This window comes from Zea mays, chromosome 1 (assembly GCF_902167145.1).
Source record: "Zea mays cultivar B73 chromosome 1, Zm-B73-REFERENCE-NAM-5.0, whole genome shotgun sequence".
NCBI lineage: Eukaryota > Viridiplantae > Streptophyta > Magnoliopsida > Poales > Poaceae > Zea > Zea mays.
The window spans coordinates 46,466,014-46,479,708 of NC_050096.1; the positions used below are offsets into that span (position 1 = coordinate 46,466,014).

The window sequence follows — 13,695 nt, forward strand, 5'->3', positions numbered from 1 at the left end:
TCTTCACATGTATACATCGAATTACTTAAAATTATTGCCTTGCAATCCATTTCTGCTACCTTTAGCTGTCCAAACAAAGCAGCTCTGTTCTTTTGTAGCCAGTATAGTTGCTGATGTATTTAAAGTGAGGCTTAAATTGATGTTGGTACATACTTGATTATTGGTAGAGAAGAAAGAAAATAAATGTAACATGATTGATGCTCTATTTAATTTTAATAACACATCTCTATACTATATAGCCATTCACAAAACTTGATATATTGTTTTGATTTCAAAACAATATGGTATAAAATCTTTTGGTTCGATTTAGTCCAGCCTGGTTCCTACCTCGTGTTCTTCGATGTGTTCTTAGAACAAGAATAGAGTATCCATATTCTATTCTATCACTCATTCTTTCTAGCGGCATATCAAATTTTGCTGGAAATTTGGTCTTTTATATGTACACCATGAAATCTGATACATACATTTGTCACACCAACACTCAATGTTCAAGTGCAAGTATACAACTTTCTAAAGACCATACTGAAGTAGCGTTGCATCAACAATTCCTATATCTTACAGGAGGTTTTAAACTGCTATTGCTAACTGTTTTGTGAATCCATCTTTGCAGATTGTAAAAACAGTGAACATCATCGATGCCAAAATCAGAGATCGGATGTTAAGGTGAGAAATGTAATACATAACCTCCTCACCCATCTATGCCCAGTATGAAGTTGCTAATCATCTTTCCATGAGGCACGGTGCCCTTGGCCACGATCTCCAGTCTAGATAACTGTCATGTGGAGCTGTATGGCTAACTACCTTATTTTTCTTGTTTATTTCTTTTTAGGGGAACCCAAAGGGGTTTAATTTTTAGTTTGGCGGTATAAATATAAATGGGTTGCTGATATGATTTTGTTATCCCTTTTTATCTCCACCTTGGGACATGAGGCTCTATAATAGCAAATATATTTTGCTTTCTACTTAGATGACATCTATTAAATATAAATTTGTGTAAAAAACAATTTTCTGCGAGGAGAGCCGGGGCGGCGGGGATTGCGGCCTCGGCGCAGGGAGAGGAGAGCCGGGGTGGGGAGATTGCTGCGATGTCGGGCGGAGGCGTGGTGAAGCCGTGGTGGACGCTCTCGTTGCATCCTTATAGAGTAGTAGATATGGTGTCTGTGCGTTATCTGTATACCATTGCAGTTTAGAAATATATAATACTTCAGTATACCATTGCATATATTCAATGACGTTATTACTTGATCATGGCCTCAATAACGTCATTTCTGAATTTGTATCTATCTAGAAAGTAATCCAGAGCTTATTCACCGCATAGCAAAAATCTGAGGTTTTATACACGTCAACACTGGTATAATTCTTCTCTGCGACGACAACACTGGTATAATTGTTCTCCAAATGGATATGGCTCAGCAGCACCATATTAGTAGCAGAGTTGTTTTTCAAAACCTGAGGTTTTATGGCTTTGAAGAATGTTTTGTGCTGATATCTATTTTTTGGGATAGAAAATAAAATAACACTGCTATAATTGTTCTCTTCCAAATTATGATTCACAATGCATACACTGGTATAATTGTTCTCTTCAAGCTCCTGCTCCCAGCCTCACCATTACTTTTTGTCTATATGCATTAGTAGTATCTCTAGATACACTAATTCGATCTGAGACAGTTCCTTGTGACTTCGTGACTGAAGTGAGCATCTTTCTTTTTGATACAGTTGTAGAAATATCTTTATTTGTCGGCTTTTAATTTTTTTGGTTAATAAATAGAAAGGAAGATATAGCAAAAAATAAATTATAAGCTCTGAAGGTCAAAAAGATCAGCATTCAGTCATGAATCTGCTCCAGGATGGATTAAAATCATTTTTTCTCCAAATGCTTTCACTGGCGCAGATCCTCGTGCTCCCCGCAGGGCGCTTCATGGGTCCGCAGGGCTCATGGGCCAATCTCATTCGAGGTGCTTCTCTATCTTTAGGAGTTGTCCAGCAGAAAAGTACTGCCATGGCTGCAATGTGAACTTGTGACATGAGCCTATTGAACAGACGGATGTAGGCATCAATGGCTTCCTAACCAAGAGTTTCCTGGTTACCAGCCAAACCAATCCAGCGAATGAGATTGGCCTGTAACCAAGTCATATAGATTTAGGTTATTAAAATTCCTAAGGAGCACTTATTTTTTGTGAATGTTTCTTGTTTTTTTATCAGGAGCATGTTGAGCTTGAGAAGAGATACCGGGAGCTAACTGACTTGCTGGTATGCAGTCAACCTGTCCGTTTCTTTTGTGTCCTTCACACTCTAACATTGAGAGCTAATTTGATTCCGTATGGATCCTTCTTCCAGTACCACAAGCAAACACAATTAGAATCCATGGCCAGCGAAAAGGCCGGATTGGAGTTCCAACTGGAGAAATAATTGAAACAATTTCGTGAAGTGCAGGTTGTTAATTTCTCCTCCTGTTGCTGTTTGTCCTAATAAGTGATAGTCGCCTAGAGGGGGGGGGTGAATAGGGCGAAACTGAAATTTACAAAAATAATCACAACTACAAGCCGGGGTTAGCGTTAGTAATAATAAATGAGTCCGCAAGAGAGGGCGCAAAACAAATTGCAAGCAAATAAGGAGAGTGACACGTGGATTTGTTTTACCGAGGTTCGGTTCTTGCAAACCTACTCCCCGTTGAGGAGGCCACAAAGGCCGGGTCTCTTTCAACCCTTCCCTCTCTCAAACGGTCCCTCGGACCGAGTGAGCTTTCCTTCTTCTCAATCAACCGGGAACAAAACTTCCCCGCAAGGGCTACCACACACTCGGTGCCTCTTGCCTCGGTTACAATTGAGTGTTGATCACAAGAGCAAAAGAGAAAGAAAGAATGCGATCCAAGCGCAAGAGCTCAAAAGAACACGGCAAATCTCTCTCGCTAGTCCCTAAAGGCTTGAGCGGAATTGGAGAGGATTTGATCTCTTTGTATGTGTCTAGAATTGAATGCCTAGCTCTTGTAAGTGGTTAAGAAGTGGGAAAACTTGGATGGATATGAATGTGGGGTGGTTGGGGTATTTATAGCCCCAACCACCAAACTTGACCGTTGGCTGGAGCCTTCTGTTCGATGGCGCACCGGACAGTCCGGTGCACACCGGACAGTCCGGTGCCCCTGCCACGTCATCACTGCCGTTGGATTCTAGCCGTTGGAGCTTCTGACTTGTGGGCCCGCCTGGGTGTCCGGTGCACACCGGACATGCACTGTTTGATGTCCGGTGCACCGGTATGGGCGATTCTGACTTCTGCGCGCGCTGCGCGCGCATTAAATGCAGCGCAGGGAGCCGTTGGCGCCGCAGGGAGCCGTTGCTCCGCTGGCACACCGGACAGTCCGGTGCACACCGGACAGTCCGGTGAATTATAGCGGAGCGGCTGCCGCGCGAACCTGAGGCTGGCGAGTTCAGGAGGCCGAGCTTCCTTGGAGCACTGGACATGTCCGGTGCACACCGGACAGTCCGGTGAATTATAGCGCGCCGCCTTCCGAGAAATCCCGAGGGTGAAGAGTTTGAGTCTGAGTTCCCTGGTGCACCGGACAGGTACTGTTCACTGTCCGGTGACACACCGGACAGTCCGGTGCGCCAGACCAGGGGTGCCCTCGGTTGCCCCTTTGCTCCTTTATTGAATCCAATACTTGATCTTTTTATTGGCTAGATGTGAACCTTTTGCACCTGTACATCTTATACACTAGAGCAAACTAGTCAGTCCAATATTTGTGTTGGGCAATTCAACCACCAAAATTATTTAGGAACTAGGTGTAAGCCTAATTCCCTTTCAATCTCCCCCTTTTTGGTGATTGATGCCAACACAAACCAAAGCAAATGTAGAAGTGCATAATTGAACTAGTTTGCATAATGTAAGTGAAAAGGTTACTTGGAATTGAGCCAATATAACTACTTACAAGATATGCAAGGAATGTTTCTTTCTTATATAACATTTTGGACCACGTTTGCACCACTTGTTTTGTTTTTGCAAAACCTTTTGTAAATCCTTTTCATAGATCTTTTGCAAATAGTCAAAGGTAAATAAATAAGAGTTTGCAAAAGCATTTTCAAGATTTGAAATTTCCTCCCCCTGTTTCAAATGCTTTTCCTTTGACTAAGCAAAACTCCCCCTAAAAGAGATCCACCTCTTAGTGTTCAAGAGGGTTTTGATATACCATTTTTGAAATACTACTTTCTCCCCCTTTTGAACACAATAGAATACCAAATGATAAAGACTTTTGGAAAGCACTAAGTTTTTGAATTTGGTGGTGGTGGTGCGGTCCTTTGCTTTGGGCTCATTTCTCCCCCTTTTTGGCATGAATCGCCAAAAACGGAATCATTAGAGCCCTCGGTGTGCAATCTTCCCCTTTGGTCATAAATAAGTGAGTTAAGATTATACCAAAGACGAAGTCCTTTTCCTTGATGCTCATTTCTCCCCTGAAGAAGAGAGAGTTGCTCGGAGTGGTGGCGAAGTATGAGTTACGGAGTGGAAGCCTTTGTCTTCGCCGAAGACTCCAATTCCCTTTCAATATACCTATGACTTGGTTTGAAATAAACTTGAAAACACATTAGTCATAGCATATAAAAGAGATATGATCAAAGGTATTCAAAAGAGCTATGTGTGCAAGCTTAACAAAAGAAATTTCTAGAATCAAGAATATTGAGCTCATGCCTAAGTCTGGTAAAAGATTGTTCATCAAGTGGCTTGGTAAAGATATCGGCTAATTGATCTTTAGTATTAATGTAAGAAATCTCGATATCCCCCTTTTGTTGGTGATCCCTAAGAAAATGATACCGAATGGCTATGTGCTTAGTGCGGCTATGCTCGACGGGATTGTCGGCCATTTTGATTGCACTCTCATTATCACATAGCAAAGGGACTTTGGTTAATTTGTAACCGTAGTCCCGCAGGGTTTGCCTCATCCAAAGCAATTGCGCGCAACAATGTCCTGCGGCAATGTACTCGGCTTCGGCGGTGGAAAGAGCGACCGAATTTTGCTTCTTTGAAGCCCAAGACACCAAGGATCTTCCCAAGAACTGGCAAGTCCCCGATGTGCTCTTCCTATTGATTTTGCACCCCGCCCAATCGGCATCCGAATAACCAATTAAATCAAATGTGGATCCCCTAGGGTACCAAAGCCCAAACTTAGGAGTATAAGCCAAATATCTCAAGATTCGTTTTACGGCCGTAAGGTGTGATTCCTTAGGGTCGGATTGGAATCTTGCACACATGCAAACGGAAAGCATAATGTCCGGTCGAGATGCACATAAATAAAGCAATGAACCAATCATTGACCGGTATACCTTTTGATCCACGGACTTACCTCCCGTGTCGAGGTCGAGATGCCCATTAGTTCCCATGGGTGTCTTGATGGGTTTGGCATCCTTCATCCCAAACTTAGCAAGAATGTCTTGAGTGTACTTCGTTTGGCTAATGAAGGTGCCCTCTCGGAGTTGCTTGACTTGGAATCCTAGAAAATACTTCAACTCCCCCATCATCGACATCTCGAATTTCTGTGTCATGATCCTACTAAACTCTTCACATGTAGACTCGTTAGTAGACCCAAATATAATATCATCAACATAAATTTGGCATACAAACAAGTCATTTTCAAGAGTTTTAGTAAAGAGTGTAGGATCGGCCTTGCCAACTTTGAAGCCATTAGCAATAAGGAAATCTCTTAGGCATTCATACCATGCTCTTGGGGCTTGCTTGAGCCCATAAAGCGCCTTAGAGAGCCTATAGACATGGTTAGGGTACTCACTGTCTTCAAAGCCGGGAGGTTGCTCAACATAGACCTCTTCCTTGATTGGTCCGTTGAGGAAGGCACTTTTCACGTCCATTTGATAGAGCTTAAAGCCATGGTAAGTAGCATAGGCCAATAATATGCGAATTGACTCAAGCCTAGCTACGGGTGCATAGGTTTCACCAAAATCCAAACCTTCGACTTGTGAATACCCTTTGGCCACGAGTCGAGCTTTGTTCCTTGTCACCACACCATGCTCATCTTGCTTGTTGCGGAAGACCCATTTGGTTCCTACAACATTTTGGTTAGGACGTGGAACTAAATGCCATACCTCGTTCCTCGTGAAATTGTTGAGCTCCTCTTGCATCGCCACTACCCAATCCGAATCTTGGAGAGCTTCCTCTACCCTGTGTGGCTCAATAGAGGAAACAAAAGAGTAATGTTCACAAAAATGAGCAACCCGAGATCGAGTAGTTACCCCCTTATGAATGTCGCCGAGGATGGTGTCGACGGGGTGATCTCGTTGGATTGCTTGGTGGACTCTTGGGTGTGGCGGTCTTGGTTCTTCCTCATCCTCCTTTTCTTGATCATTTGTATCTCCCCCTTGATTATTGCTATCATCTTGAGGTGGCTCGTCTTCTTGATTTTGCTCTTCATCATTTTGAGCCTCATCCTCATTTTGAGTTGGTGGAGATGCTTGCATGGAGGAGGATGGTTGATCTTGTGGACTTGGAGGCTCTTCGGATTCCTTAGGACACACATCCCCGATGGACATGTTCCTTAGTGCGATGCATGGAGCCTGTTCTTCACCTATCTCATCAAGATCAACTTGCTCTACTTGAGAGCCGTTAGTTTCATCAAACACAACGTCACAAGAGACTTCAACTAGTCCAGTGGACTTGTTAAAGACCCTATATGCCCTTGTGTTTGAATCATAACCAAGTAAAAAGCCTTCTACAGTTTTAGGAGCAAATTTAGATTTTCTACCTCTTTTAATAAGAATGAAGCATTTGCTACCAAAAACTCTAAAATATGAAATGTTGGGCTTTTTACCGGTTAGGAGTTCATATGATGTCTTCTTGAGGATTCGGTGAAGATATAACCGGTTGATGGCGTAGCAGGCGGTGTTGACCGCTTCGGCCCAAAACCGGTCCGGTGTCTTGTACTCATCAAGCATGGTTCTTGCCATGTCCAATAGAGTTCGATTCTTCCTCTCCACTACACCGTTTTGTTGTGGCGTGTAGGGAGAAGAGAACTCATGCTTGATGCCCTCCTCCTCAAGGAAGCTTTCAATTTGAGAGTTCTTGAACTCCGTCCCATTGTCGCTTCTTATTTTCTTGATCCTTAAGCCGAACTCATTTTGAGCTCGTCTCAAGAATCCCTTTAAGGTCTCTTGGGTTTGAGATTTTTCCTGTAAAAAGAATACCCAAGTGAAGCGAGAATAATCATCCACAATAACTAGACAGTACTTACTCCCGCCGATGCTTATGTAAGCGATCGGGCCGAATAGATCCATGTGTAGGAGCTCCAGTGGCCTGTCAGTCGTCATTATGTTCTTGTATGGATGATGAGTGCCAACTTGCTTCCCTGCTTGGCATGCGCTACAAATCCTGTCTTTCTCAAAATGAACATTGGTTAGTCCTAAAATGTGCTCTCCCTTTAGAAGCTTATGAAGATTCTTCATCCCAACATGGGCTAGTCGGCGGTGCCAGAGCCAACCCATGTTAGTCTTAGCAATTAAACATGTGTCGAGCTCAGCTCTATCAAAATCTACTAAGTATAGCTGACCCTCTATCACACCCTTAAATGCTATTGAATCATCACTTCTTCTAAAGACAGTGACACCTATATCAGTAAAAAGACAGTTGTAGCCCATTTGACATAATTGAGAAACAGAAAGCAAGTTGTAATCTAATGAATCAACAAGAAAAACATTGGAAATGGAATGGTCAGGTGAAATAGCAATTTTACCCAAACCTTTGACCAACCCTTGATTTCCATCCCCAAATGTGATAGCTCGTTGGGGATCTTTGTTTTTCTCATATGAGGAGAACATCCTTTTCTCCCCGGTCATGTGGTTTGTGCACCCGCTGTCGAGTATCCAACTTGAGCCCCCGGATGCATAAACCTACAAAACAAATTTAGTTCTTGACTTTAGGTACCCAAACTGTTTTGGGTCCTTTGGCATTAGATACAAGAACTTTGGGTACCCAAACACAAGTCTTGGAGCCCTTGTGTTTGCCCCCAACAAATTTGGCAACTACTTTGCCGGATTTGCTAGTAAGCACATAAGATGCATCAAAAGTTTTAAATGAAATGGCATGATCATTTGATGCATTAGGAATTTTCTTCTTAGGCAACTTGGCACGGGTTGGTTGCCTAGAACTAGATGTCTCACCCTTATACATGAAAGCATGGTTAGGGCCAGAGTGAGACTTCCTAGAATGAATCTTCCTAATTTTGCTCTCAGGATAGCCTGCAGGGTATAAAATGTAACCCTCGTTATCCTGAGGCATGGGAGCTTTGCCCTTAACAAAGTTAGACAAGTTCTTAGGAGGGGCATTAAGTTTGACATTGTCTCCCCTTTGGAAGCCAATGCCATCCTTGATGCCAGGGCGTCTCCCATTATAAAGCATGCTACGAGCAAATTTAAATTTCTCATTTTCTAAGTTGTGCTCGGCAATTTTAGCATCTAGTTTAGCTATATGATCATTTTGTTTTTTAATTAAGGCTAGGTGATCATGGATAGCATCAACATTAATATCTCTACATCTAGTGCAAATAGAAACATGCTCAACATTAGATGTAGAGGGTTTGCAAGATTTAAGTTCTACAACCTTAGCATGCAACATTTCATTCTTAGTTCTAAGGTCGGAAATAGTAGCATTGCAAACATTAAAATCTTTAGCCTTAGCAATTAAATTTTCATTCTCTAATCTAAGGCTAGCAAGAGATGCATTCAATTCATCAATCTTAGCAAGCAAGTCAACGTTATCATCTCTAAGATTGGTAATTGAAACATTACAAACATGTGAATCAACCTTAGCATTTAAAGTAGCATTTTCATTTCTAAGGTTGTCAATCATCTCACGGCAAGTGCTTAGCTCACTAGACAGTTTTTCACATTTTTCAACTTGTAGAGCGTAAGCATTTTTAACCTTAACATGTTTCTTATTCTCCTTGATTAGGAAGTCCTCTTGGGAGTCCAAGAGATCATCCTTTTCATGGATGGCACTAATTAGTTCATTTAATTTTTCCTTTTGTTCCATGTTAAGGTTAGCAAAAAGAATGCGCAAGTTATCCTCCTCATTTTTATCATCATCCTCATCACTAGATGTTTCATATTTAGTGGAGGACCTTGATTTTACCTTCTTTTTGCCGTCCTTGGCCATGAGACACTTGTGGCCGACGTTGGGGAAGAGAAGGCCTTTGGTGACGGCGATGTTGGCGGCGTCCTCGTCGTCGGAGGAGTCGCTTGAGCTTTCGTCGGAGTCCCACTCCCGACAAACATGGGCATCGCCGCCCTTCTTCTTGTAATACTTCTTCTTCTCCTTTCTTCTTCCCTTCTTGTCGTCGCCCCTGTCACTGTCACTAGACATAGGACATTTTGCAATAAAGTGACCGGGCTTACCACACTTGTAGCAAACCTTCTTGGAACGAGGTTTGTAGTCCTTCCCCTTCCGTTGCTTGAGGATTTGCCTAAAGCTTTTGATGATTAGGGCCATCTCCTCATTGTCGAGCTTGGAGGCGTCAATTGGTTGTCTACTTGGTGTAGACTCTTCCTTCTTCTCCTCCGTTGCCTTAAAGGCCACTGGTTGCGCCTCGGAGGTGGAAGGCTCGTCAAGCTCGTTGATCTTCTTGGAGCCCTTAATCATGCATTCAAAACTCACAAAATTCCCGATAACTTCCTCGGGGGTCATTAGTGGATATCTAGGATTCCCACGAATTAATTGTACTTGAGTGGGGTTAAGGAAAATAAGAGCTCTTAGAATAACCTTAACCACTTCGTGGTCATCCCATTTTGTGCTCCCGAGGTTGCGCACTTGGTTCACCAAGGTCTTGAGCCGGTTGTACATGTCTTGTGGCTCCTCCCCTTGGCGAAGACGGAAGCGACCGAGCTCCCCCTCGATCGTTTCCCGTTTGGTGATCTTAGTGAGTTCATCACCCTCGTGCGCCGTCTTGAGTAGGTCCCAAATCTCCTTGGCGTTCTTCAATCCTTGTACTTTGTTGTATTCCTCCTTGCTTAGGGAGGCAAGGAGGATGGTTGCGGCTTGGGAGTTGAAGTGCTCGATTTGGGCCACTTCGTCCGTGTCATAGTCCTCATCCCCTATTGATGGTACCTGTACACCATACTCAACAACATCCCATATTCTTTTGTGGAGAGAGGTTAGATGAAATCGCATCAAATTACTCCACATAGCATAATCTTCACCATTAAAAGTTGGTGGTTTGCCTAATGGGACGGAAAGTAAAGGTGTATGTTTAGGAATGCGAGGGTAGCGTAGGGGAATCTTACTATACTTCTTGCGCTCTTGGCGCTTAGAAGTGACGGAGGGCGCATCGGAGTCGGAGGTAGAAGTTGATGAAGTGTCGGTCTCGTAGTAGACCACCTTCCTCATCCTCTTGTGCTTATCGCCTTTCCGATGCGGCTTGTGGGAAGAAGATTTTTCCTTCTTCTCTTTGTGGTGAGAAGAAGATTTCTTCTCCTTCCCTTTGTTGGAGGAGCTCTTCTTCTTCTCCCTCCTTTTGGTGCGGGACTCTTCCGATGAAGTGCTCCCGTAGCTTGTAGTGGGCTTTTCGCCGGTCTCCATCTCCTTCTTGGCGTGATCTCCCGACATCACTTCGAGCGGTTAGGCTCTAATGAAGCACCGGGCTCTGATACCAATTGATAGTCGCCTAGAGGGGGGGTGAATAGGGCGAAACTGAAATTTACAAAAATAATCACAACTACAAGCCGGGGTTAGCGTTAGTAATAATAAATGAGTCCGCAAGAGAGGGCGCAAAACAAATTGCAAGCAAATAAGGAGAGTGACACGTGGATTTGTTTTACCGAGGTTCGGTTCTTGCAAACCTACTCCCCGTTGAGGAGGCCACAAAGGCCGGGTCTCTTTCAACCCTTCCCTCTCTCAAACGGTCCCTCGGACCGAGTGAGCTTTCCTTCTTCTCAATCAACCGGGAACAAAACTTCCCCGCAAGGGCTACCACACACTCGGTGCCTCTTGCCTCGGTTACAATTGAGTGTTGATCACAAGAGCAAAAGAGAAAGAAAGAATGCGATCCAAGCGCAAGAGCTCAAAAGAACACGGCAAATCTCTCTCGCTAGTCCCTAAAGGCTTGAGCGGAATTGGAGAGGATTTGATCTCTTTGTATGTGTCTAGAATTGAATGCCTAGCTCTTGTAAGTGGTTAAGAAGTGGGAAAACTTGGATGGATATGAATGTGGGGTGGTTGGGGTATTTATAGCCCCAACCACCAAACTTGACCGTTGGCTGGAGCCTTCTGTTCGATGGCGCACCGGACAGTCCGGTGCACACCGGACAGTCCGGTGCCCCTGCCACGTCATCACTGCCGTTGGATTCTAGCCGTTGGAGCTTCTGACTTGTGGGCCCGCCTGGGTGTCCGGTGCACACCGGACATGCACTGTTTGATGTCCGGTGCACCGGTATGGGCGATTCTGACTTCTGCGCGCGCTGCGCGCGCATTAAATGCAGCGCAGGGAGCCGTTGGCGCCGCAGGGAGCCGTTGCTCCGCTGGCACACCGGACAGTCCGGTGCACACCGGACAGTCCGGTGAATTATAGCGGAGCGGCTGCCGCGCGAACCTGAGGCTGGCGAGTTCAGGAGGCCGAGCTTCCTTGGAGCACCGGACATGTCCGGTGCACACCGGACAGTCCGGTGAATTATAGCGCGCCGCCTTCCGAGAAATCCCGAGGGTGAAGAGTTTGAGTCTGAGTTCCCTGGTGCACCGGACAGGTACTGTTCACTGTCCGGTGACACACCGGACAGTCCGGTGCGCCAGACCAGGGGTGCCCTCGGTTGCCCCTTTGCTCCTTTATTGAATCCAATACTTGATCTTTTTATTGGCTAGATGTGAACCTTTTGCACCTGTACATCTTATACACTAGAGCAAACTAGTCAGTCCAATATTTGTGTTGGGCAATTCAACCACCAAAATTATTTAGGAACTAGGTGTAAGCCTAATTCCCTTTCAATAAGTTTACTGCAGGTGTTCTTATGTTGCTTCCCTTCTGTTACCATTGTCCTCCATTTGATAGGTCGAAGCAGAAAGGAGTAAAGCTACTCGCAGATCAGCATCGTCGTGGGAAGAAGATACTAATATCAAGGTATTAGAGTATGTTAACTGTGTTGCACCTGAAAATTGTGTTTTTCATCATTCTTGGATTTCATGATAATTGATGTTATCCGGTCTTAAATGTACCCATTTATTTGCCATACATTCTTAGACAAATAAGTATGCATATTGTAGGCCTCTTCCTCTACATCATCGGCACATGGCAACATCAAATCATCAGGTAGATATGACCATGGCAAATCATCATCGACACATGGAGATCTGTACTTCCCTTAGTTTCTTCCTCATAGACATTTTTCTTCTCTTTCTTACATGATACATAGTATAAACAGAAGATAAATGAAATTGGATATGCCAGATTTACAAACTTATTAAAATATGTCGACTTATGTTCATGGTTAGTATTATTATAAAAGTTTGGATATGTTTGAACAACTATCCCATATAAAAATGTTTACCTATGCTGGCACCTCAGTGTATAATGCATCGTGAATGTGGTACATTTGTATGACAAAGCACGGGTACATACCTATACATCTTTTAATCTATATAAATCTTCTTAACTTTTAAGGATGCTAACAAGAAGATGTAATGATAATTAATGTTTTTGTATCTCAATATATCTTATTATAATATATTGACTCTCTAGCAACGCACATGCACATTAGTAGTAAATTATGATGAAGGGAATTCATGTCGATTTCTCATGCCTAAGAATATTCGGAGATATCTTAACCTCATCAAAGAAAAATAATAGATAGGTATACATTTGAGAGGATTTTTATTCATACTTAGAATATTTAGATTTATAAACTGCAATGGTATACAGATAATGTTTTTAGAATATGTCTATGTTTCTTTTTTGTTTAGTGACATGTTAATGTTAAGGTTATTCATGGATCAACATAATTCGAGCATTTAACTATTGCTTGTCACGTGCACCTGTTATTTTTGCATCACTATTTTGAACCAAATTTTAAGATATCGTAGCAACGCACGGGCACACACCTAGTATCTCACATATAAGGAGACCAGGATTATGGTCTGCTGCGCTCTTATGATTGCCTGTGTTTGTTATGAAACACGTCGCCAACGACTGTCTTCTTTTTCTGTTTTTTTTCATGATCAACACAATAGATGAAAAATAGAAGAATATATAAACACAAGATGCAGTGATTATTGTTTAGTTTTCTAAACATTGATGATTACAGTATATAGTTTACTAATATCTCACACAAAAACAGACCATAGTTATGGTTTTTCCTCATCATTTTCTTCTAGGTTTGAGTCTACTCCTCTTTATATTTTCAGCTCTCTATGCCTTTTCAACAAACAGATGTAACTCCACTTCAGGGGGAAAAAATAAAGATATGAGACCATCTAACATAGAAAGTACATCAAGAAAATCTAGTTTTTTTTAATATAGAGCTGCTATAAGATGGAGGCTACGAAGCAGATTTTATAGAGCAGTCACTGACAGACCCCCTAAACACCCGGATCTGTCTTTTGAGGCGCCAAAGATTCGCTGGCCGAAAGCCCTTGACTCTTGGATGCATGGCCACCTACTAGCTGGCTGCTGCATCGCTAATAACAACGCAGGATCGCGTAGCTTTGTTGCATTCAGAACATGGC

At 43.1% G+C, this 13,695-nt stretch overlaps 1 long non-coding RNA gene across 1 annotated transcript; it reads left to right on the forward strand.

The window, feature by feature from the left end:
- Positions 1–482: 482 nt before the first annotated feature.
- Positions 483–12,220, forward strand: LOC103634521 (uncharacterized). Its single transcript, XR_556718.4, has 3 exons — positions 483–2,250; positions 2,338–2,433; positions 12,026–12,220. It is a non-coding gene; the product is annotated as an uncharacterized lncRNA (long non-coding RNA).
- Positions 12,221–13,695: the final 1,475 nt, after the last annotated feature.